General features: G+C 34.9%; 1 protein-coding gene across 5 annotated transcripts in view; it reads left to right on the top strand.

The window, feature by feature from the left end:
- Positions 1-27,585, top strand: part of LOC126979018 (chromatin complexes subunit BAP18-like) — an 85,785-nt gene that overhangs the window by 14,673 nt on the left and 43,527 nt on the right. The gene's annotated exons all lie outside the window — the stretch shown is intronic.

Genomic DNA, 27,585 nt, shown 5'->3' with positions numbered 1-27,585 from the left:
TTTTACTGTCCCTCCTAGTTCACTCTTTTATTTGCAATTGTGATTGTATTTAGGTGTAATCATTGCCACACCCTGAAATCAATACAGTCTGTCAAAGTGCAATTGCACATGCGCCGTTGGACCCTATTAACAAATACAATAAATGTGATTAAATAAGAAATATTGTAGCTTTAAAGTCAAAAGTAAATTCGTTTCAAAATTATTTAATTTTATTTTGGCTATTTTCCACCTAATTTCCTTACTTTGCCGTTTATAATTGATTTGTAATTCGAATTTGAAAGGTGTGCTAAGATAAACTGAGATGCAAGTGCTAGTCGATATGTGCCTTCGCGTACGCGCGTTCATATCCGTTTTGAGATGGAGGTTTATAGATTGTAGTCCTCTAACGTCATTCGCTTTGATAACACGTTTTGTCGAAAGATAATGTAAGCCTCACAACTAAAAGTGTGCATATTTCCCAGGTGTGGGAGCCATCAAAAGAGTGCGTATATTAATTAATATTTGATGTAGTGTCTTGTTTTTCACCTTAAACGTACTTCCACTAAGATGTTTGGTTTCTTTTTTACTGTCCCTCCTAGTTTACTCTTTTATTTGCAATTGTGATTGTATTTAGGTGTAATCATTGCCACACCCTGAAATCAATACAGTCTGTCAAAGTGCAATTGCACATGCGCCGTTGGACCCTATTAACAAATACAATAAATGTGATTAAATAAGAAATATTGTAGCTTTAAAGTCAAAAGTAAATTCGTTTCAAAATTATTTAATTTTATTTTGGCTATTTTCCACCTAATTTCCTTACTTTGCCGTTTACAATTGATTTGTAATTCGAATTTGAAAGGTGTGCTAAGATAAACTGAGATGCAAGTGCTAATCGATATGTGACTTCGCGTACGCGCGTTCATATCCGTTTTGAGATGGAGGTTTATAGATTGTAGTCCTCTAACGTCATTCGCTTTGATAACACGTTTTGTCGAAAGATAATGTAAGCCTCACAACTAAAAGTGCGCATATTTTCAAGGTGTGGGAGCCATCAAAAGAGTGCGTATATTAATTAATATTTGATGTAGTGTCTTGTTTTTCACCTGAAACGTACTTCCACTAAGATAATTGGTTTCTTTTTTACTGTCCCTCCTAGTTCACTCTTTAATTTGCAATTGTGATTGTATTTAGGTGTAACATTGCCACACCCTGAAATCAATACTGTCGTTCAAAGGGCTGTTGCACATGCGCCGTTGGACCCTATTAACAAATACAATATATTTGATTAAATATAATAAATATTGAAGCAATAAAGTTAATAAAATATTCGTATTTAAAATTATATGAGGCTTTTGGCTATTTTCTACATAAATTTCCTTTCTCTGTCGGTTTGCAATAATTTCTAATTCGAATCATAAAGAGTCTTTTAAGATAAAATTGGATGCAGGTGGTCGGCGGTATATGTCTTGGCACATGCGCATTCCTATCGGTGTGAGACGGAGACTGTAGATTGCAGTCTTCCAACATCATTCGCGTTAATAACACGTTTTGTCAAAAGAAGTGTACGCCTCAAAAGTGTAAGTGCGTTTAGTACCAAGTTTCGTTTTACCTTGTGGGAGCCAATGTAAGAGTGCGTATATATAGTTATACTTGATCAAGTGTATTTTTTTCAATCCTTGAACTTATTTCAGCTAAGATATTTGCTTGTTTTTATATAGTCTCTCCTAGTTTACTCTTTTATTTGCAATTGTGATTGTATTTAGGTGTAATCATTGCCACACCCTGAAATCAATACAGTCTGTCAAAGTGCAATTGCACATGCGCCGTTGGACCCTATTAACAAATACAATAAATGTGATTTAATGAGAAATATTGTAGCTTTAAAGTCAAAAGTAAATTCGTTTCAAAATTATTTAATTTTTTTTGGCTATTTTCCACCTAATTTCCTTACTTTGCCGGTTACAGTTGATTTGTAATTCGAATTTGAAAGGTGTGCTAAGATAAACTGAGATGCAAGTGCTAGACGATATGTGCCTTCGCGCACGCGCGTTCATATCGGTTTGAGATGGAGGTTTATAGATTGCAGTCCTCTAACATCATTCGCTTTGATAACACGTTTTGTAAAGAGATAATGTAAGCCTCAAAAGTAAAAGTGCGCATATTTCCAAGGTGTGGGATCCATCAAAAGAGTGCGTATATTAATTAATAGTTGATGTAGTGTCTTGTTTTTCACCTTGAACGTACTTCCACTAAGATATTTGGTTTCTTTTTTACTGTCCCTCCTAGTTCACTCTTTTATTTGCAATTGTGATTGTATTTAGGTGTAACATTGCCACACCCTGAAATCAATACAGTCTGTCAAAGTGCAATTGCACATGCGCCGTTGGACCCTATTAACAAATACAATAAATGTGATTTAATGAGAAATATTGTAGCTTTAAAGTCAAAACTAAATTCGTTTCAAAATTATTTAATTTTTTTTTGGCTATTTTTCCACCTAATTTCCTTACTTTGCCGGTTACAGTTGATTTGTAATTCGAATTTGAAAGGTGTGCTAAGATAAACTGAGATGCAAGTGCTAGACGATATGTGCCTTCGCGCACGCGCGTTCATATCGGTTTGAGATGGAGGTTTATAGACTGCAGTCCTCTAACATCATTCGCTTTGATAATACGTTTTGTCGAAAGATAATGTAAGCCTCAAAAGTAAAAGTGCGCATATTTCCAAGGTGTGGGAGCCATCACAAGAGTGCGTATATTAATTAATAGTTGATGTAGTGTCTTTTTTTTCACCTGGAACGTACTTCCACTAAGATGTTTGGTTTCTTTTTTATTGTCCCTCCATGTTCACTCTTTTATTTGCAATTGTGATTGTATTTAGGTGTAACATTGCCACACCCTGAAATCAATACTGTCGTTCAAAGGGCTGTTGCACATGCGCCGTTGGACCCTATTAACAAATACAATATATTTGATTAAATATAATAAATATTGAAGCAATAAAGTTAATAAAATATTCGTATTTAAAATTATATGAGGCTTTTGGCTATTTTCTACATAAATTTCCTTTCTCTGTCGGTTTGCAATAATTTCTAATTCGAATCATAAAGAGTCTTTTAAGATAAAATTGGATGCAGGTGGTCGGCGGTATATGTCTTGGCACATGCGCATTCCTATCGGAGTGAGACGGAGACTGTACATTGCAGTCTTCCAACATCATTCGCGTTAATAACACGTTTTGTCAAAAGAAGTGTACGCCTCGAAAGTGTAAGTGCATTTAGTACCAAGTTTCGTTTTACCTTGTGGGAGCCAATGTAAGAGTGCGTATATATAGTTATACTTGATCAAGTGTATTTTTTTCAATCCTTGAACTTATTTCAGCTAAGATATTTGCTTGTTTTTATATAGTCTCTCCTAGTTTACTCTTTTATTTGCAATTGTGATTGTATTTAGGTGTAATCATTGCCACACCCTGAAATCAATACAGTCTGTCAAAGTGCAATTGCACATGCGCCGTTGGACCCTATTAACAAATACAATAAATGTGATTTAATGAGAAATATTGTAGCTTTAAAGTCAAAAGTAAATTCGTTTCAAAATTATTTAATTTTATTTTGGCTATTTTCCACCTAATTTCCTTACTTTGCCGGTTACAGTTGATTTGTAATTCGAATTTGAAAGGTGTGCTAAGATAAACTGAGATGCAAGTGCTAGACGATATGTGCCTTCGCGCACGCGCGTTCATATCGGTTTGAGATGGAGGTTTATAGATTGCAGTCCTCTAACATCATTCGCTTTGATAACACGTTTTGTAAAGAGATAATGTAAGCCTCAAAAGTAAAAGTGCGCATATTTCCAAGGTGTGGGATCCATCAAAAGAGTGCGTATATTAATTAATAGTTGATGTAGTGTCTTGTTTTTCACCTTGAACGTACTTCCACTAAGATATTTGGTTTCTTTTTTACTGTCCCACCTAGTTCACTCTTTTATTTGCAATTGTGATTGTATTTAGGTGTAACATTGCCACACCCTGAAATCAATACAGTCGTTCAAAGTGCAGTTGCACATGCGCCGTTGGACCCTATTAACAAATACAATAAATGTGATTTAATAAGAAATATTGTAGCTTTAAAGTCAAAAGTAAATTCGTTTCAAAATTATTTAATTTTATTTTGGCTATTTTCCACCTAATTTCCTTACTTTGCCGGTTACAGTTGATTTGTAATTCGAATGTGAAAGGTGTGCTAAGATAAACTGATATGCAAGTGCTAGACGATATGTGCCTTCGCGCACGCGCGTTCATATCGGTTTGAGATGGAGGTTTATAGACTGCAGTCCTTTTACATCATTCGCTTTGATAACACGTTTTGTCGAAAGATAATGTAAGCCTCAAAAGAAAAAGTGCGCATATTTCCAAGGTGTGGGAGCCATCACAAGAGTGCGTATATTAATTAATAGTTGATGTAGTGTCTTTTTTTTCACCTTGAACGTACTTCCACTAAGATGTTTGGTTTCTTTTTTATTGTCCCTCCAAGTTCACTCTTTTATTTGCAATTGTGATTGTATTTAGGTGTAACATTGCCACACCCTGAAATCAAAACAGTCGTTCAAAGTGCAGTTGCACATGCGCCGTTGGACACTATTAACAAATACAATATATTTGATTAAATATAATAAATATTGTAGCAATAAAGTTAATAGAATATTCGTATTTAAAATTATATGAGGCATTTCGCTATTTTCTACATCGGTTTGCAATAATTTCTAATTCGAATCATAAATAGTCTTTTAAGATAAAATGGGATGCAGTTGGGCGGCGGTATATGTCTTGGCACATGCGCATTCCTATCGGTGTGAGACGGAGACTGTAGATTGCAGTCTTCCAACATCATTCGCGTTAATAATACGTTTTGTCAAAAGAAGTGTACGCCTCAAAAGTGTAAGTGCGTTTAGTACCAAGTTTCGTTTTACCTTGTGGGAGCCAATGTAAGAGTGCGTATATATAGTTATACTTGATCAAGTGTATTTTTTTCAATCCTTGAACTTATTTCAGCTAAGATATTTGCTTGTTTTTATATAGTCTCTCCTAGTTTACTCTTTTATTTGCAATTGTGATTGTATTTAGGTGTAATCATTGCCACACCCTGAAATCAATACAGTCTGTCAAAGTGCAATTGCACATGCGCCGTTGGACCCTATTAACAAATACAATAAATGTGATTTAATGAGAAATATTGTAGCTTTAAAGTCAAAACTAAATTCGTTTCAAAATTATTTAATTTTTTTTTGGCTATTTTCCACCTAATTTCCTTACTTTGCCGGTTACAGTTGATTTGTAATTCGAATTTGAAAGGTGTGCTAAGATAAACTGAGATGCAAGTGCTAGACGATATGTGCCTTCGCGCACGCGCGTTCATATCGGTTTGAGATGGAGGTTTATAGACTGCAGTCCTCTAACATCATTCGCTTTGATAACACGTTTTGTCGAAAGATAATGTAAGCCTCAAAAGTAAAAGTGCACATATTTCCAAGGTGTGGGAGCCATCACAAGAGTGCGTATATTAATTAATAGTTGATGTAGTGTCTTTTTTTTCACCTTGAACGTACTTCCACTAAGATGTTTGGTTTCTTTTTTACTGTCCCTCCAAGTTCACTCTTTTATTTGCAATTGTGATTGTATTTAGGTGTAACATTGCCACACCCTGAAATCAATACAGTCGTTCAAAGTGCAGTTGCACATGCGCCGTTGGACACTATTAACAAATATAATAAATATTGTAGCAATAAAGTTAATAGAATATTCGTATTTAAAATTATATGAGGCATTTCGCTATTTTCTACATCGGTTTGCAATAATTTCTAATTCGAATCATAAATAGTCTTTTAAGATAAAATGGGATGCAGTTGGGCGGCGGTATATGTCTTGGCACATGCGCATTCCTATCGGTGTGAGACGGAGACTGTAGATTGCAGTCTTCCAACATCATTCGCGTTAATAACACGTTTTGTCAAAAGAAGTGTACGCCTCAAAAGTGTAAGTGCGTTTAGTACCAAGTTTCGTTTTACCTTGTGGGAGCCAATGTAAGAGTGCGTATATATAGTTATAATTGATCAAGTGTATTTTTTTCAATCCTTGAACTTATTTCAGCTAAGATATTTGCTTGTTTTTATATAGTCTCTCCTAGTTTACTCTTTTATTTGCAATTGTGATTGTATTTAGGTGTAATCATTGCCACACCCTGAAATCAATACAGTCTGTCAAAGTGCAATTGCACATGCGCCGTTGGACCCTATTAACAAATACAATAAATGTGATTTAATAAGAAATATTGTAGCTTTAAAGTCCAAAGTAAATTCGTTTCAAAATTATTTAATTTTTTTTGGCTATTTTCCACCTAATTTCCTTACTTTGCCGTTTACAATTGATTTGTAATTCGAATATTAAAGTGTGTGCTAAGATAAACTGAGATGCAAGTGCTAGGCGATATGTGCCTTCGCGCACGCGCGTTCATATCGGTTTGAGATGGAGGTTTATAGACTGCAGTCCTCTAACATCATTCGCTTTGATAACACGTTTTGTCGAAAGATAATGTAAGCCTCACAAGTAAAAGTGCGCATATTTCCAAGGTGTGGGAGCCATCAAAAGAGTGCGTATATTAATTAATAGTTGATGTAGTGTCTTGTTTTTCACCTTGAACGTACTTCCACTAAGATATTTGGTTTCTTTTTTAGTGTCCCTCCTAGTTCACTCTTTTATTTGCAATTGTGATTGTATTTAGGTGTAACATTGCCACACCCTGAAATCAATACAGTCGTTCAAAGTGCAGTTGCACATGCGCCGTTGGACACTATTAACAAATATAATAAATATTGTAGCAATAAAGTTAATAGAATATTCGTATTTAAAATTATATGAGGCATTTCGCTATTTTCTACATAAATTTCCTTTCTCTGTCGGTTTGCAATAATTTCTAATTCGAATCATAAATAGTCTTTTAAGATAAAATTGGATGCAGGTGGTCGGCGGTATATGTCTTGGCACATGCGCATTCCTATCGGTGTGAGACGGAGACTGTAGATTGCAGTCTTCCAACATCATTCGCGTTAATAACACGTTTTGTCAAAAGAAGTGTACGCCTCAAAAATGTAAGTGCGTTTAGTACCAAGTTTCGTTTTACCTTGTGGGAGCCAATGTAAGAGTGCGTATATATAGTTATACTTGATCAAGTGTATTTTTTTCAATCCTTGAACTTATTTCAGCTAAGATATTTGCTTGTTTTTATATAGTCTCTCCTAGTTTACTCTTTTATTTGCAATTGTGATTGTATTTAGGTGTAATCATTGCCACAACCTGAAATCAATACAGTCTGTCAAAGTGCAATTGCACATGCGCCGTTGGACCCTATTAACAAATACAATAAATGTGATTAAATGAGAAATATTGTAGCTTTAAAGTCAAAAGTAAATTCGTTTCAAAATTATTTAATTTTTTTTTGGCTATTTTCCACCTAATTTCCTTACTTTGCCGGTTACAGTTGATTTGTAATTCGAATTTGAAAGGTGTGCTAAGATAAACTGAGATGCAAGTGCTAGGCGATATGTGCCTTCGCGCACGCGTGTTCATATCCGTTTGAGATGGAGGTTTATAGATTGTAGTCCTCTAACGTCATTTGCTTTGATAACACGTTTTGTCGAAAGATAATGTAAGCCTCACAAGTAAAAGTGCGCATATTTCCAAGGTGTGGGAGCCATCAAAAGAGTGCGTATATTAATTACTAGTTGATGTAGTGTCTTGTTTTTCACCTTGAACGTACTTCCACTAAGATATTTGGTTTCTTTTTTACTGTCCCTCCTAGTTCACTGTTTTATTTGCAATTGTGATTGTATTTAGGTGTAATCATTGTCACACCCTGAAATCAATACAGTCTGTCAAAGTGCAATTGCACATGCGCCGTTGGACCCTATAAATAAATACAATAAATGTGATTAAATAAGAAATATTGTAGCTTTAAAGTCAAAAGTAAATTCGTTTCAAAATTATTTAATTTTATTTTGGCTATTTTCCACCTAATTTCCTTACTTTGCCGTTTACAATTGATTTGTAATTCGAATTTGAAAGGTGTGCTAAGATAAACTGAGATGCAAGTGCTAGGCGATATGTGCCTTCGCGCACGCGTGTTCATATCCGTTTTGAGATGGAGGTTTATAGATTGTAGTCCTCTAACGTCATTTGCTTTGATAACACGTTTTGTCGAAAGATAATGTAAGCCTCAAAAGTAAAAGTGCGCATATTTCCAAGGTGTGGGAGCCATCAAAAGAGTGCGTATATTAATTACTAGTTGATGTAGTGTCTTGTTTTTCACCTTGAACGTACTTCCACAAAGATATTTGGTTTCTTTTTTAGTGCCCCTCCTAGTTCACTCTTTTATTTGCAATTGTGATTGTATTTAGGTGTAACATTGCCACACCCTGAAATCAATACAGTCGTTCAAAGTGCAGTTGCACATGCGCCGTTGGACACTATTAACAAATACAATATATTTGATTAAATATAATAAATATTGTAGCAATAAAGTTAATAGAATATTCGTATTTAAAATTATATGAGGCATTTCGCTATTTTCTACATAAATTTCCTTTCTCTGTCGGTTTGCAATAATTTCTAATTCGAATCATAAATAGTCTTTTAAGATAAAATTGGATGCAGGTGGTCGGCGGTATATGTCTTGGCACATGCGCATTCCTATCGGTGTGAGACGGAGACTGTAGATTGCAGTCTTCCAACATCATTCGCGTTAATAACACGTTTTGTCAAAAGAAGTGTACGCCTCAAAAGTGTAAGTGCGTTTAGTACCAAGTTTCGTTTTACCTTGTGGGAGCCAATGTAAGAGTGCGTATATATAGTTATACTTGATCAAGTGTATTTTTTTCAATCCTTGAACTTATTTCAGCTAAGATATTTGCTTGTTTTTATATAGTCTCTCCTAGTTTACTCTTTTATTTGCAATTGTGATTGTATTTAGGTGTAATCATTGCCACACCCTGAAATCAATACAGTCTGTCAAAGTGCAATTGCACATGCGCCGTTGGACCCTATTAACAAATACAATAAATGTGATTAAATGAGAAATATTGTAGCTTTAAAGTCAAAAGTAAATTCGTTTCAAAATTATTTAATTTTATTTTGGCTATTTTCCACCTAATTTCCTTACTTTGCCGTTTACAATTGATTTGTAATTCGAATTTGAAAGGTGTGCTAAGATAAACTGAGATGCAAGTGCTAATCGATATGTGCCTTCGCGCACGCGTGTTCATATCCGTTTTGAGATGGAGGTTTATAGATTGTAGTCCTCTAACGTCATTTGCTTTGATAACACGTTTTGTCGAAAGATAATGTAAGCCTCAAAAGTAAAAGTGCGCATATTTCCAAGGTGTGGGAGCCATCAAAAGAGTGCGTATATTAATTAATAGTTGATTTAGTGTCTTGTTTTTCACCTTGAACGTACTTCCACTAAGATATTTGGTTTCTTTTTTAGTGTCCCTCCTAGTTCACTCTTTTATTTGCAATTGTGATTGTATTTAGGTGTAACATTGCCACACCCTGAAATCAATACAGTCGTTCAAAGTGCAGTTGCACATGCGCCGTTGGACACTATTAACAAATACTATATATTTGATTAAATATAATAAATATTGTAGCAATAAAGTTAATATAATATTCGTATTTAAAATTATATGAGGCATTTCGCTATTTTCTACATCGGTTTGCAATAATTTCTAATTCGAATCATAAATAGTCTTTTAAGATAAAATGGGATGCAGTTGGGCGGCGGTATATGTCTTGGCACATGCGCATTCCTATCGGTGTGAGACGGAGACTGTAGATTGCAGTCTTCCAACATCATTCGCGTTAATAACACGTTTTGTCAAAAGAAGTGTACGCCTCAAAAGTGTAAGTGCGTTTAGTACCAAGTTTCGTTTTACCTTGTGGGAGCCAATGTAAGAGTGCGTATATATAGTTATACTTGATCAAGTGTATTTTTTTCAATCCTTGAACTTATTTCAGCTAAGATATTTGCTTGTTTTTATATAGTCTCTCCTAGTTTACTCTTTTATTTGCAATTGTGATTGTATTTAGGTGTAATCATTGCCACACCCTGAAATCAATACAGTCTGTCAAAGTGCAATTGCACATGCGCCGTTGGACCCTATTAACAAATACAATAAATGTGATTTAATGAGAAATATTGTAGCTTTAAAGTCAAAAGTAAATTCGTTTCAAAATTATTTTATTTTATTTTGGCTATTTTCCACCTAATTTCCTTACTTTGCCGGTTACAGTTGATTTGTAATTCGAATTTGAAAGGTGTGCTAAGATAAACTGAGATGCAAGTGCAAGACGATATGTGCCTTCGCGCACGCGCGTTCATATCGGTTTGAGATGGAGGTTTATAGACTGCAGTCCTCTAACATCATTCGCTTTGATAATACGTTTTGTCGAAAGATAATGTAAGCCTCAAAAGTAAAATGCGCATATTTCCAAGGTGTGGGAGCCATCACAAGAGTGCGTATATTAATTAATAGTTGATGTAGTGTCTTTTTTTTCACCTTGAACGTACTTCCACTAAGATGTTTGGTTTCTTTTTTATTGTCCCTCCAAGTTCACTCTTTTATTTGCAATTGTGATTGTATTTAGGTGTAACATTGCCACACCCTGAAATCAATACAGTCGTTCAAAGTGCAGTTGCACATGCGCCGTTGGACACTATTGACAAATACAATATATTTGATTAAATATAATAAATATTGTAGCAATAAAGTTAATAGAATATTCGTATTTAAAATTATATGAGGCATTTCGCTATTTTCTACATCGGTTTGCAATAATTTCTAATTCGAATCATAAATAGTCTTTTAAGATAAAATGGGATGCAGTTGGGCGGCGGTATATGTCTTGGCACATGCGCATTCCTATCGGTGTGAGACGGAGACTGTAGATTGCAGTCTTCCAACATCATTCGCGTTAATAACACGTTTTGTCAAAAGAAGTGTACGCCTCGAAAGTGTAAGTGCGTTTAGTACCAAGTTTCGTTTTACCTTGTGGGAGCCAATGTAAGAGTGCGTATATATAGTTATACTTGATCAAGTGTATTTTTTTCAATCCTTGAACTTATTTCAGCTAAGATATTTGCTTGTTTTTATATAGTCTCTCCTAGTTTACTCTTTTATTTGCAATTGTGATTGTATTTAGGTGTAATCATTGCCACACCCTGAAATCAATACAGTCTGTCAAAGTGCAATTGCACATGCGCCGTTGGACCCTATTAACAAATACAATAAATGTGATTTAATGAGAAATATTGTAGCTTTAAAGTCAAAAGTAAATTTGTTTCAAAATTATTTAATTTTATTTTGGCTATTTTCCACCTAATTTCCTTACTTTGCCGGTTACAGTTGATTTGTAATTCGAATTTGAAAGGTGTGCTAAGATAAACTGAGATGCAAGTGCTAGACGATATGTGCCTTCGCGCACGCGCGTTCATATCGGTTTGAGATGGAGGTTTATAGACTGCAGTCCTCTAACATCATTCGCTTTGATAACACGTTTTGTCGAAAGATAATGTAAGCCTCAAAAGTAAAAGTGCACATATTTCCAAGGTGTGGGAGCCATCAAAAGAGTGCGTATATTAATTAATAGTTGATGTAGTGTCTTTTTTTTCACCTTGAACGTACTTCCACTAAGATGTTTGTTTTCTTTTTTATCGTCCCTCCAAGTTCACTGTTTTATTTGCAATTGTGATTGTATTTAGGTGTAACATTGCCACACCCTGAAATCAATACTGTCGTTCAAAGTGCAGTTGCACATGCGCCGTTGGACACTATTAACAAATACAATATATTTGATTAAATATAATAAATATTGTAGCAATAAAGTTAATAGAATATTCGTATTTAAAATTATATGAGGCATTTCGCTATTTTCTACATCGGTTTGCAATAATTTCTAATTCGAATCATAAATAGTCTTTTAAGATAAAATGGGATGCAGTTGGGCGGCGGTATATGTCTTGGCACATGCGCATTCCTATCGGTGTGAGACGGAGACTGTAGATTGCAGTCTTCCAACATCATTCGCGTTAATAACACGTTTTGTCAAAAGAAGTGTACGCCTCAAAAGTGTAAGTGCGTTTAGTACCAAGTTTCGTTTTACCTTGTGGGAGCCAATGTAAGAGTGCGTATATATAGTTATAATTGATCAAGTGTATTTTTTTCAATCCTTGAACTTATTTCAGCTAAGATATTTGCTTGTTTTTATATAGTCTCTCCTAGTTTACTCTTTTATTTGCAATTGTGATTGTATTTAGGTGTAATCATTGCCACACCCTGAAATCAATACAGTCTGTCAAAGTGCAATTGCACATGCGCCGTTGGACCCTATTAACAAATACAATAAATGTGATTTAATAAGAAATATTGTAGCTTTAAAGTCAAAAGTAAATTCGTTTCAAAATTATTTAATTTTTTTTGGCTATTTTCCACCTAATTTCCTTACTTTGCCGTTTACAATTGATTTGTAATTCGAATATTAAAGTGTGTGCTAAGATAAACTGAGATGCAAGTGCTAGGCGATATGTGCCTTCGCGCACGCGCGTTCATATCGGTTTGAGATGGAGGTTTATAGACTGCAGTCCTCTAACATCATTCGCTTTGATAACACGTTTTGTCGAAAGATAATGTAAGCCTCACAAGTAAAAGTGCGCATATTTCCAAGGTGTGGGAGCCATCAAAAGAGTGCGTATATTAATTAATAGTTGATGTAGTGTCTTGTTTTTCACCTTGAACGTACTTCCACTAAGATATTTGGTTTCTTTTTTAGTGTCCCTCCTAGTTCACTCTTTTATTTGCAATTGTGATTGTATTTAGGTGTAACATTGCCACACCCTGAAATCAATACAGTCGTTCAAAGTGCAGTTGCACATGCGCCGTTGGACACTATTAACAAATATAATAAATATTGTAGCAATAAAGTTAATAGAATATTCGTATTTAAAATTATATGAGGCATTTCGCTATTTTCTACATAAATTTCCTTTCTCTGTTCGTTTGCAATAATTTCTAATTCGAATCATAAATAGTCTTTTAAGATAAAATTGGATGCAGGTGGTCGGCGGTATATGTCTTGGCACATGCGCATTCCTATCGGTGTGAGACGGAGACTGTAGATTGCAGTCTTCCAACATCATTCGCGTTAATAACACGTTTTGTCAAAAGAAGTGTACGCCTCAAAAATGTAAGTGCGTTTAGTACCAAGTTTCGTTTTACCTTGTGGGAGCCAATGTAAGAGTGCGTATATATAGTTATACTTGATCAAGTGTATTTTTTTCAATCCTTGAACTTATTTCAGCTAAGATATTTGCTTGTTTTTATATAGTCTCTCCTAGTTTACTCTTTTATTTGCAATTGTGATTGTATTTAGGTGTAATCATTGCCACAACCTGAAATCAATACAGTCTGTCAAAGTGCAATTGCACATGCGCCGTTGGACCCTATTAACAAATACAATAAATGTGATTAAATGAGAAATATTGTAGCTTTAAAGTCAAAAGTAAATTCGTTTCAAAATTATTTAATTTTTTTTTGGCTATTTTCCACCTAATTTCCTTACTTTGCCGGTTACAGTTGATTTGTAATTCGAATTTGAAAGGTGTGCTAAGATAAACTGAGATGCAAGTGCTAGGCGATATGTGCCTTCGCGCACGCGTGTTCATATCCGTTTGAGATGGAGGTTTATAGATTGTAGTCCTCTAACGTCATTTGCTTTGATAACACGTTTTGTCGAAAGATAATGTAAGCCTCACAAGTAAAAGTGCGCATATTTCCAAGGTGTGGGAGCCATCAAAAGAGTGCGTATATTAATTTATAGTTGATGTAGTGTCTTGTTTTTCACCTTGAACGTACTTCCACTAAGATATTTGGTTTCTTTTTTACTGTCCCTCCTAGTTCACTGTTTTATTTGCAATTGTGATTGTATTTAGGTGTAATCATTGTCACACCCTGAAATCAATACAGTCTGTCAAAGTGCAATTGCACATGCGCCGTTGGACCCTATAAATAAATACAATAAATGTGATTAAATAAGAAATATTGTAGCTTTAAAGTCAAAAGTAAATTCGTTTCAAAATTATTTAATTTTATTTTGGCTATTTTCCACCTAATTTCCTTACTTTGCCGTTTACAATTGATTTGTAATTCGAATTTGAAAGGTGTGCTAAGATAAACTGAGATGCAAGTGCTAGGCGATATGTGCCTTCGCGCACGCGTGTTCATATCCGTTTTGAGATGGAGGTTTATAGATTGTAGTCCTCTAACGTCATTTGCTTTGATAACACGTTTTGTCGAAAGATAATGTAAGCCTCAAAAGTAAAAGTGCGCATATTTCCAAGGTGTGGGAGCCATCAAAAGAGTGCGTATATTAATTACTAGTTGATGTAGTGTCTTGTTTTTCACCTTGAACGTACTTCCACTAAGATATTTGGTTTCTTTTTTAGTGCCCCTCCTAGTTCACTCTTTTATTTGCAATTGTGATTGTATTTAGGTGTAACATTGCCACACCCTGAAATCAATACAGTCGTTCAAAGTGCAGTTGCACATGCGCCGTTGGACACTATTAACAAATACAATATATTTGATTAAATATAATAAATATTGTAGCAATAAAGTTAATAGAATATTCGTATTTAAAATTATATGAGGCATTTCGCTATTTTCTACATAAATTTCCTTTCTCTGTCGGTTTGCAATAATTTCTAATTCGAATCATAAATAGTCTTTTAAGATAAAATTGGATGCAGGTGGTCGGCGGTATATGTCTTGGCACATGCGCATTCCTATCGGTGTGAGACGGAGACTGTAGATTGCAGTCTTCCAACATCATTCGCGTTAATAACACGTTTTGTCAAAAGAAGTGTACGCCTCAAAAGTGTAAGTGCGTTTAGTACCAAGTTTCGTTTTACCTTGTGGGAGCCAATGTAAGAGTGCGTATATATAGTTATACTTGATCAAGTGTATTTTTTTCAATCCTTGAACTTATTTCAGCTAAGATATTTGCTTGTTTTTATATAGTCTCTCCTAGTTTACTCTTTTATTTGCAATTGTGATTGTATTTAGGTGTAATCATTGCCACACCCTGAAATCAATACAGTCTGTCAAAGTGCAATTGCACATGCGCCGTTGGACCCTATTAACAAATACAATAAATGTGATTAAATGAGAAATATTGTAGCTTTAAAGTCAAAAGTAAATTCGTTTCAAAATTATTTAATTTTTTTTTGGCTATTTTCCACCTAATTTCCTTACTTTGCCGGTTACAGTAGATTTGTAATTCGAATTTGAAAGGTGTGCTAAGATAAACTGAGATGCAAGTGCTAGACGATATGTGCCTTCGCGCACGCGCGTTCATATCGGTTTGAGATGGAGGTTTATAGACTGCAGTCCTCTAACATCATTCGCTTTGATAATACGTTTTGTCGAAAGATAATGTAAGCCTCAAAAGTAAAAGTGCGCATATTTCCAAGGTGTGGGAGCCATCACAAGAGTGCGTATATTAATTAATAGTTGATGTAGTGTCTTTTTTTTCACCTTGAACGTACTTCCACTAAGATGTTTGGTTTCTTTTTTACTGTCCCTCCAAGTTCACTCTTTTATTTGCAATTGTGATTGTATTTAGGTGTAACATTGCCACACCCTGAAATCAATGCAGTCGTTCAAAGTGCAGTTGCACATGCGCCGTTGGACACTATTAACAAATATAATAAATATTGTAGCAATAAAGTTAATAGAATATTCGTATTTAAAATTATATGAGGCATTTCGCTATTTTCTACATCGGTTTGCAATAATTTCTAATTCGATTCATAAATAGTCTTTTAAGATAAAATGGGATGCAGTTGGGCGGCGGTATATGTCTTGGCACATGCGCATTCCTATAGGTGTGAGACGGAGACTGTAGATTGCAGTCTTCCAACATCATTCGCGTTAATAACACGTTTTGTCAAAAGAAGTGTACGCCTCAAAAGTGTAAGTGCGTTTAGTACCAAGTTTCGTTTTACCTTGTGGGAGCCAATGTAAGAGTGCGTATATATAGTTATACTTGATCAAGTGTATTTCTTTCAATCCTTGAACTTATTTCAGCTAAGATATTTGCTTGTTTTTATATAGTCTCTCCTAGTTTACTCTTTTATTTGCAATTGTGATTGTATTTAGGTGTAATCATTGCCACACCCTGAAATCAATACAGTCTGTCAAAGTGCAATTGCACATGCGCCGTTGGACCCTATTAACAAATACAATAAATGTGATTAAATGAGAAATATTGTAGCTTTAAAGTCAAAAGTAAATTCGTTTCAAAATTATTTTATTTTATTTTGGCTATTTTCCACCTAATTTCCTTACTTTGCCGGTTACAGTTGATTTGTAATTCGAATATTAAAGGGTGTGCTATGATAAACTGAGATGCAAGTGCTAGGCGATATGTGCCTTCGCGCACGCGCGTTCATATCGGTTTGAGACGGAGGTTTATAGACTGCAGTCCTCTAACATCATTCGCTTTGATAACACGTTTTGTCGAAAGATAATGTAAGCCTCACAAGTAAAAGTGCGCATATTTCCAAGGTGTGGGAGCCATCAAAAGAGTGCGTATATTAATTAATAGTTGATGTAGTGTCTTGTTTTTCACCTTGAACGTACTTCCACTAAGATATTTGGTTTCTTTTTTAGTGTCCCTCCTAGTTCACTCTTTTATTTGCAATTGTGATTGTATTTAGGTGTAACATTGCCACACCCTGAAATCAATACAGTCGTTCAAAGTGCAGTTGCACATGCGCCGTTGGACACTATCGACAAATACAATATATTTGATTAAATATAATAAATATTGTAGCAATAAAGTTAATAGAATATTCGTATTTAAAATTATATGAGGCATTTCGCTATTTTCTACATCGGTTTGCAATAATTTCTAATTCGAATCATAAATAGTCTTTTAAGATAAAATGGGATGCAGTTGGGCGGCGGTATATGTCTTGGCACATGCGCATTCCTATCGGTGTGAGACGGAGACTGTAGATTGCAGTCTTCCAACATCATTCGCGTTAATAACACGTTTTGTCAAAAGAAGTGTACGCCTCAAAAGTGTAAGTGCGTTTAGTACCAAGTTTCGTTTTACCTTGTGGGAGCCAATGTAAGAGTGCGTATATATAGTTATACTTGATCAAGTGTATTTTTTTCAATCCTTGAACTTATTTCAGCTAAGATATTTGCTTGTTTTTATATAGTCTCTCCTAGTTTACTCTTTTATTTGCAATTGTGATTGTATTTAGGTGTAATCATTGCCACACCCTGAAATCAATACAGTCTGTCAAAGTGCAATTGCACATGCGCCGTTGGACCCTATTAACAAATACAATAAATGTGATTTAATGAGAAATATTGTAGCTTTAAAGTCAAAAGTAAATTCGTTTCAAAATTATTTTATTTTATTTTGGCTATTTTCCACCTAATTTCCTTACTTTGCCGGTTACAGTTGATTTGTAATTCGAATTTGAAAGGTGTGCTAAGATAAACTGAGATGCAAGTGCAAGACGATATGTGCCTTCGCGCACGCGCGTTCATATCGGTTTGAGATGGAGGTTTATAGACTGCAGTCCTCTAACATCATTCGCTTTGATAATACGTTTTGTCGAAAGATAATGTAAGCCTCAAAAGTAAAATGCGCATATTTCCAAGGTGTGGGAGCCATCACAAGAGTGCGTATATTAATTAATAGTTGATGTAGTGTCTTTTTTTTCACCTTGAACGTACTTCCACTAAGATGTTTGGTTTCTTTTTTATTGTCCCTCCAAGTTCACTCTTTTATTTGCAATTGTGATTGTATTTAGGTGTAACATTGCCACACCCTGAAATCAATACAGTCGTTCAAAGTGCAGTTGCACATGCGCCGTTGGACACTATTGACAAATACAATATATTTGATTAAATATAATAAATATTGTAGCAATAAAGTTAATAGAATATTCGTATTTAAAATTATATGAGGCATTTCGCTATTTTCTACATCGGTTTGCAATAATTTCTAATTCGAATCATAAATAGTCTTTTAAGATAAAATGGGATGCAGTTGGGCGGCGGTATATGTCTTGGCACATGCGCATTCCTATCGGTGTGAGACGGAGACTGTAGATTGCAGTCTTCCAACATCATTCGCGTTAATAACACGTTTTGTCAAAAGAAGTGTACGCCTCGAAAGTGTAAGTGCGTTTAGTACCAAGTTTCGTTTTACCTTGTGGGAGCCAATGTAAGAGTGCGTATATATAGTTATACTTGATCAAGTGTATTTTTTTCAATCCTTGAACTTATTTCAGCTAAGATATTTGCTTGTTTTTATATAGTCTCTCCTAGTTTACTCTTTTATTTGCAATTGTGATTGTATTTAGGTGTAATCATTGCCACACCCTGAAATCAATACAGTCTGTCAAAGTGCAATTGCACATGCGCCGTTGGACCCTATTAACAAATACAATAAATGTGATTTAATGAGAAATATTGTAGCTTTAAAGTCAAAAGTAAATTCGTTTCAAAATTATTTAATTTTATTTTGGCTATTTTCCACCTAATTTCCTTACTTTGCCGGTTACAGTTGATTTGTAATTCGAATTTGAAAGGTGTGCTAAGATAAACTGAGATGCAAGTGCTAGACGATATGTGCCTTCGCGCACGCGCGTTCATATCGGTTTGAGATGGAGGTTTATAGACTGCAGTCCTCTAACATCATTCGCTTTGATAACACGTTTTGTCGAAAGATAATGTAAGCCTCAAAAGTAAAACTGCACATATTTCCAAGGTGTGGGAGCCATCAAAAGAGTGCGTATATTAATTAATAGTTGATGTAGTGTCTTTTTTTTCACCTTGAACGTACTTCCACTAAGATGTTTGTTTTCTTTTTTATCGTCCCTCCAAGTTCACTGTTTTATTTGCAATTGTGATTGTATTTAGGTGTAACATTGCCACACCCTGAAATCAATACTGTCGTTCAAAGTGCAGTTGCACATGCGCCGTTGGACACTATTAACAAATACAATATATTTGATTAAATATAATAAATATTGTAGCAATAAAGTTAATAGAATATTCGTATTTAAAATTATATGAGGCATTTCGCTATTTTCTACATCGGTTTGCAATAATTTCTAATTCGAATCATAAATAGTCTTTTAAGATAAAATGGGATGCAGTTGGGCGGCGGTATATGTCTTGGCACATGCGCATACCTATCGGTGTGAGACGGAGACTGTAGATTGCAGTCTTCCAACATCATTCGCGTTAATAACACGTTTTGTCAAAAGAAGTGTACGCCTCAAAAGTGTAAGTGCGTTTAGTACCAAGTTTCGTTTTACCTTGTGGGAGCCAATGTAAGAGTGCGTATATATAGTTATAATTGATCAAGTGTATTTTTTTCAATCCTTGAACTTATTTCAGCTAAGATATTTGCTTGTTTTTATATAGTCTCTCCTAGTTTACTCTTTTATTTGCAATTGTGATTGTATTTAGGTGTAATCATTGCCACACCCTGAAATCAATACAGTCTGTCAAAGTGCAATTGCACATGCGCCGTTGGACCCTATTAACAAATACAATAAATGTGATTAAATGAGAAATATTGTAGCTTTAAAGTCAAAAGTAAATTCGTTTCAAAATTATTTAATTTTTTTTTGGCTATTTTCCACCTAATTTCCTTACTTTGCCGGTTACAGTAGATTTGTAATTCGAATTTGAAAGGTGTGCTAAGATAAACTGAGATGCAAGTGCTAGACGATATGTGCCTTCGCGCACGCGCGTTCATATCGGTTTGAGATGGAGGTTTATAGACTGCAGTCCTCTAACATCATTCGCTTTGATAATACGTTTTGTCGAAAGATAATGTAAGCCTCAAAAGTAAAAGTGCGCATATTTCCAAGGTGTGGGAGCCATCACAAGAGTGCGTATATTAATTAATAGTTGATGTAGTGTCTTTTTTTTCACCTTGAACGTACTTCCACTAAGATGTTTGGTTTCTTTTTTACTGTCCCTCCAAGTTCACTCTTTTATTTGCAATTGTGATTGTATTTAGGTGTAACATTGCCACACCCTGAAATCAATGCAGTCGTTCAAAGTGCAGTTGCACATGCGCCGTTGGACACTATTAACAAATATAATAAATATTGTAGCAATAAAGTTAATAGAATATTCGTATTTAAAATTATATGAGGCATTTCGCTATTTTCTACATCGGTTTGCAATAATTTCTAATTCGATTCATAAATAGTCTTTTAAGATAAAATGGGATGCAGTTGGGCGGCGGTATATGTCTTGGCACATGCGCATTCCTATAGGTGTGAGACGGAGACTGTAGATTGCAGTCTTCCAACATCATTCGCGTTAATAACACGTTTTGTCAAAAGAAGTGTACGCCTCAAAAGTGTAAGTGCGTTTAGTACCAAGTTTCGTTTTACCTTGTGGGAGCCAATGTAAGAGTGCGTATATATAGTTATACTTGATCAAGTGTATTTCTTTCAATCCTTGAACTTATTTCAGCTAAGATATTTGCTTGTTTTTATATAGTCTCTCCTAGTTTACTCTTTTATTTGCAATTGTGATTGTATTTAGGTGTAATCATTGCCACACCCTGAAATCAATACAGTCTGTCAAAGTGCAATTGCACATGCGCCGTTGGACCCTATTAACAAATACAATAAATGTGATTAAATGAGAAATATTGTAGCTTTAAAGTCAAAAGTAAATTCGTTTCAAAATTATTTTATTTTATTTTGGCTATTTTCCACCTAATTTCCTTACTTTGCCGGTTACAGTTGATTTGTAATTCGAATATTAAAGGGTGTGCTATGATAAACTGAGATGCAAGTGCTAGGCGATATGTGCCTTCGCGCACGCGCGTTCATATCGGTTTGAGACGGAGGTTTATAGACTGCAGTCCTCTAACATCATTCGCTTTGATAACACGTTTTGTCGAAAGATAATGTAAGCCTCACAAGTAAAAGTGCGCATATTTCCAAGGTGTGGGAGCCATCAAAAGAGTGCGTATATTAATTAATAGTTGATGTAGTGTCTTGTTTTTCACCTTGAACGTACTTCCACTAAGATATTTGGTTTCTTTTTTAGTGTCCCTCCTAGTTCACTCTTTTATTTGCAATTGTGATTGTATTTAGGTGTAACATTGCCACACCCTGAAATCAATACAGTCGTTCAAAGTGCAGTTGCACATGCGCCGTTGGACACTATCGACAAATACAATATATTTGATTAAATATAATAAATATTGTAGCAATAAAGTTAATAGAATATTCGTATTTAAAATTATATGAGGCATTTCGCTATTTTCTACATCGGTTTGCAATAATTTCTAATTCGAATCATAAATAGTCTTTTAAGATAAAATGGGATGCAGTTGGGCGGCGGTATATGTCTTGGCACATGCGCATTCCTATCGGTGTGAGACGGAGACTGTAGATTGCAGTCTTCCAACATCATTCGCGTTAATAACACGTTTTGTCAAAAGAAGTGTACGCCTCAAAAGTGTAAGTGCGTTTAGTACCAAGTTTCGTTTTACCTTGTGGGAGCCAATGTAAGAGTGCGTATATATAGTTATACTTGATCAAGTGTATTTTTTTCAATCCTTGAACTTATTTCAGCTAAGATATTTGCTTGTTTTTATATAGTCTCTCCTAGTTTACTCTTTTATTTGCAATTGTGATTGTATTTAGGTGTAATCATTGCCACACCCTGAAATCAATACAGTCTGTCAAAGTGCAATTGCACATGCGCCGTTGGACCCTATTAACAAATACAATAAATGTGATTTAATGAGAAATATTGTAGCTTTAAAGTCAAAAGTAAATTCGTTTCAAAATTATTTTATTTTATTTTGGCTATTTTCCACCTAATTTCCTTACTTTGCCGGTTACAGTTGATTTGTAATTCGAATTTGAAAGGTGTGCTAAGATAAACTGAGATGCAAGTGCAAGACGATATGTGCCTTCGCGCACGCGCGTTCATATCGGTTTGAGATGGAGGTTTATAGACTGCAGTCCTCTAACATCATTCGCTTTGATAATACGTTTTGTCGAAAGATAATGTAAGCCTCAAAAGTAAAATGCGCATATTTCCAAGGTGTGGGAGCCATCACAAGAGTGCGTATATTAATTAATAGTTGATGTAGTGTCTTTTTTTTCACCTTGAACGTACTTCCACTAAGATGTTTGGTTTCTTTTTTATTGTCCCTCCAAGTTCACTCTTTTATTTGCAATTGTGATTGTATTTAGGTGTAACATTGCCACACCCTGAAATCAATACAGTCGTTCAAAGTGCAGTTGCACATGCGCCGTTGGACACTATTGACAAATACAATATATTTGATTAAATATAATAAATATTGTAGCAATAAAGTTAATAGAATATTCGTATTTAAAATTATATGAGGCATTTCGCTATTTTCTACATCGGTTTGCAATAATTTCTAATTCGAATCATAAATAGTCTTTTAAGATAAAATGGGATGCAGTTGGGCGGCGGTATATGTCTTGGCACATGCGCATTCCTATCGGTGTGAGACGGAGACTGTAGATTGCAGTCTTCCAACATCATTCGCGTTAATAACACGTTTTGTCAAAAGAAGTGTACGCCTCGAAAGTGTAAGTGCGTTTAGTACCAAGTTTCGTTTTACCTTGTGGGAGCCAATGTAAGAGTGCGTATATATAGTTATACTTGATCAAGTGTATTTTTTTCAATCCTTGAACTTATTTCAGCTAAGATATTTGCTTGTTTTTATATAGTCTCTCCTAGTTTACTCTTTTATTTGCAATTGTGATTGTATTTAGGTGTAATCATTGCCACACCCTGAAATCAATACAGTCTGTCAAAGTGCAATTGCACATGCGCCGTTGGACCCTATTAACAAATACAATAAATGTGATTTAATGAGAAATATTGTAGCTTTAAAGTCAAAAGTAAATTCGTTTCAAAATTATTTAATTTTATTTTGGCTATTTTCCACCTAATTTCCTTACTTTGCCGGTTACAGTTGATTTGTAATTCGAATTTGAAAGGTGTGCTAAGATAAACTGAGATGCAAGTGCTAGACGATATGTGCCTTCGCGCACGCGCGTTCATATCGGTTTGAGATGGAGGTTTATAGACTGCAGTCCTCTAACATCATTCGCTTTGATAACACGTTTTGTCGAAAGATAATGTAAGCCTCAAAAGTAAAACTGCACATATTTCCAAGGTGTGGGAGCCATCAAAAGAGTGCGTATATTAATTAATAGTTGATGTAGTGTCTTTTTTTTCACCTTGAACGTACTTCCACTAAGATGTTTGTTTTCTTTTTTATCGTCCCTCCAAGTTCACTGTTTTATTTGCAATTGTGATTGTATTTAGGTGTAACATTGCCACACCCTGAAATCAATACTGTCGTTCAAAGTGCAGTTGCACATGCGCCGTTGGACACTATTAACAAATACAATATATTTGATTAAATATAATAAATATTGTAGCAATAAAGTTAATAGAATATTCGTATTTAAAATTATATGAGGCATTTCGCTATTTTCTACATCGGTTTGCAATAATTTCTAATTCGAATCATAAATAGTCTTTTAAGATAAAATGGGATGCAGTTGGGCGGCGGTATATGTCTTGGCACATGCGCATACCTATCGGTGTGAGACGGAGACTGTAGATTGCAGTCTTCCAACATCATTCGCGTTAATAACACGTTTTGTCAAAAGAAGTGTACGCCTCAAAAGTGTAAGTGCGTTTAGTACCAAGTTTCGTTTTACCTTGTGGGAGCCAATGTAAGAGTGCGTATATATAGTTATAATTGATCAAGTGTATTTTTTTCAATCCTTGAACTTATTTCAGCTAAGATATTTGCTTGTTTTTATATAGTCTCTCCTAGTTTACTCTTTTATTTGCAATTGTGATTGTATTTAGGTGTAATCATTGCCACACCCTGAAATCAATACAGTCTGTCAAAGTGCAATTGCACATGCGCCGTTGGACCCTATTAACAAATACAATAAATGTGATTAAATGAGAAATATTGTAGCTTTAAAGTCAAAAGTAAATTCGTTTCAAAATTATTTAATTTTTTTTTGGCTATTTTCCACCTAATTTCCTTACTTTGCCGGTTACAGTAGATTTGTAATTCGAATTTGAAAGGTGTGCTAAGATAAACTGAGATGCAAGTGCTAGACGATATGTGCCTTCGCGCACGCGCGTTCATATCGGTTTGAGATGGAGGTTTATAGACTGCAGTCCTCTAACATCATTCGCTTTGATAATACGTTTTGTCGAAAGATAATGTAAGCCTCAAAAGTAAAAGTGCGCATATTTCCAAGGTGTGGGAGCCATCACAAGAGTGCGTATATTAATTAATAGTTGATGTAGTGTCTTTTTTTTCACCTTGAACGTACTTCCACTAAGATGTTTGGTTTCTTTTTTACTGTCCCTCCAAGTTCACTCTTTTATTTGCAATTGTGATTGTATTTAGGTGTAACATTGCCACACCCTGAAATCAATGCAGTCGTTCAAAGTGCAGTTGCACATGCGCCGTTGGACACTATTAACAAATATAATAAATATTGTAGCAATAAAGTTAATAGAATATTCGTATTTAAAATTATATGAGGCATTTCGCTATTTTCTACATCGGTTTGCAATAATTTCTAATTCGATTCATAAATAGTCTTTTAAGATAAAATGGGATGCAGTTGGGCGGCGGTATATGTCTTGGCACATGCGCATTCCTATAGGTGTGAGACGGAGACTGTAGATTGCAGTCTTCCAACATCATTCGCGTTAATAACACGTTTTGTCAAAAGAAGTGTACGCCTCAAAAGTGTAAGTGCGTTTAGTACCAAGTTTCGTTTTACCTTGTGGGAGCCAATGTAAGAGTGCGTATATATAGTTATACTTGATCAAGTGTATTTCTTTCAATCCTTGAACTTATTTCAGCTAAGATATTTGCTTGTTTTTATATAGTCTCTCCTAGTTTACTCTTTTATTTGCAATTGTGATTGTATTTAGGTGTAATCATTGCCACACCCTGAAATCAATACAGTCTGTCAAAGTGCAATTGCACATGCGCCGTTGGACCCTATTAACAAATACAATAAATGTGATTAAATGAGAAATATTGTAGCTTTAAAGTCAAAAGTAAATTCGTTTCAAAATTATTTTATTTTATTTTGGCTATTTTCCACCTAATTTCCTTACTTTGCCGGTTACAGTTGATTTGTAATTCGAATATTAAAGGGTGTGCTATGATAAACTGAGATGCAAGTGCTAGGCGATATGTGCCTTCGCGCACGCGCGTTCATATCGGTTTGAGACGGAGGTTTATAGACTGCAGTCCTCTAACATCATTCGCTTTGATAACACGTTTTGTCGAAAGATAATGTAAGCCTCACAAGTAAAAGTGCGCATATTTCCAAGGTGTGGGAGCCATCAAAAGAGTGCGTATATTAATTAATAGTTGATGTAGTGTCTTGTTTTTCACCTTGAACGTACTTCCACTAAGATATTTGGTTTCTTTTTTAGTGTCCCTCCTAGTTCACTCTTTTATTTGCAATTGTGATTGTATTTAGGTGTAACATTGCCACACCCTGAAATCAATACAGTCGTTCAAAGTGCAGTTGCACATGCGCCGTTGGACACTATCGACAAATACAATATATTTGATTAAATATAATAAATATTGTAGCAATAAAGTTAATAGAATATTCGTATTTAAAATTATATGAGGCATTTCGCTATTTTCTACATCGGTTTGCAATAATTTCTAATTCGAATCATAAATAGTCTTTTAAGATAAAATGGGATGCAGTTGGGCGGCGGTATATGTCTTGGCACATGCGCATTCCTATCGGTGTGAGACGGAGACTGTAGATTGCAGTCTTCCAACATCATTCGCGTTAATAACACGTTTTGTCAAAAGAAGTGTACGCCTCGAAAGTGTAAGTGCGTTTAGTACCAAGTTTCGTTTTACCTTGTGGGAGAGCCAATGTAAGAGTGCGTATATATAGTTATACTTGATCAAGTGTATTTTTTTCAATCCTTGAACTTATTTCAGCTAAGATATTTGCTTGTTTTTATATAGTCTCTCCTAGTTTACTCTTTTATTTGCAATTGTGATTGTATTTAGGTGTAATCATTGCCACACCCTGAAATCAATACAGTCTGTCAAAGTGCAATTGCACATGCGCCGTTGGACCCTATTAACAAATACAATAAATGTGATTAAATGAGAAATTTTGTAGCTTTAAAGTCAAAAGTAAATTCGTTTCAAAATTATTTAATTTTTTTTGGCTATTTTCCACCTAATTTCCTTACTTTGCCGTTTACAATTGATTTGTAATTCGAATATTAAAGGGTGTGCTAAGATAAACTGAGATGCAAGTGCTAGGCGATATGTGCCTTCGCGCACGCGCGTTCATATCGGTTTGAGATGGAGGTTTATAGACTGCAGTCCTCTAACATCATTCGCTTTGATAACACGTTTTGTCGAAAGATAATGTAAGCCTCACAAGTAAAAGTGCGCATATTTCCAAGGTGTGGGAGCCATCAAAAGAGTGCGTATATTAATTAATAGTTGATGTAGTGTCTTGTTTTTCACCTTGAACGTACTTCCACTAAGATATTTGGTTTCTTTTTTAGTGTCCCTCCTAGTTCACTCTTTTATTTGCAATTGTGATTGTATTTAGGTGTAACATTGCCACACCCTGAAATCAATACAGTCGTTCAAAGTGCAGTTGCACATGCGCCGTTGGACCCTATTAACTAATACAATATATTTGATTAAATATAATAAATATTGAAGCAATCAAGTTAATAGAATATTCGTATTTAAAATTATATGAGGCATTTCGCTTTTTTCTACATCGGTTTGCAATCATTTCTAATTCGAATCATAAATAGTCTTTTAAGATAAAATGGGATGCAGTTGGGCGGCGGTATATGTCTTGGCACATGCGCATTCCTATCGGTGTGAGACGGAGACTGTAGATTGCAGTCTTCCAACATCATTCGCGTTAATAACACGTTTTGTCAAAAGAAGTGTACGCCTCAAAAGTGTAAGTGCGTTTAGTACCAAGTTTCGTTTTACCTTGTGGGAGCCAATGTAAGAGTGCGTATATATAGTTATACTTGATCAAGTGTATTTTTTTCAATCCTTGAACTTATTTCAGCTAAGATATTTGCTTGTTTTTATATAGTCTCTCCTAGTTTACTCTTTTATTTGCAATTGTGATTGTATTTAGGTGTAATCATTGCCACACCCTGAAATCAATACAGTCTGTCAAAGTGCAATTGCACATGCGCCGTTGGACCCTATTAACAAATACAATAAATGTCATTTAATAAGAAATATTGTAGCTTTAAAGTCAAAAGTAAATTCGTTTCAAAATTATTTAATTTTTTTTTGGCTATTTTCCACCTAATTTCCTTACTTTGCCGTTTACAATTGATTTGTAATTCGAATTTGAAAGGGTGTGCT

This window comes from Leptidea sinapis, chromosome Z (genome assembly GCF_905404315.1).
Source record: "Leptidea sinapis chromosome Z, ilLepSina1.1, whole genome shotgun sequence".
In the NCBI taxonomy this organism is placed as follows: Eukaryota; Metazoa; Arthropoda; class Insecta; order Lepidoptera; family Pieridae; genus Leptidea; species Leptidea sinapis.
The sequence above is the reverse complement of the archived record's forward strand: the minus strand, read 5'-3'. Positions and strand labels throughout refer to the sequence as shown.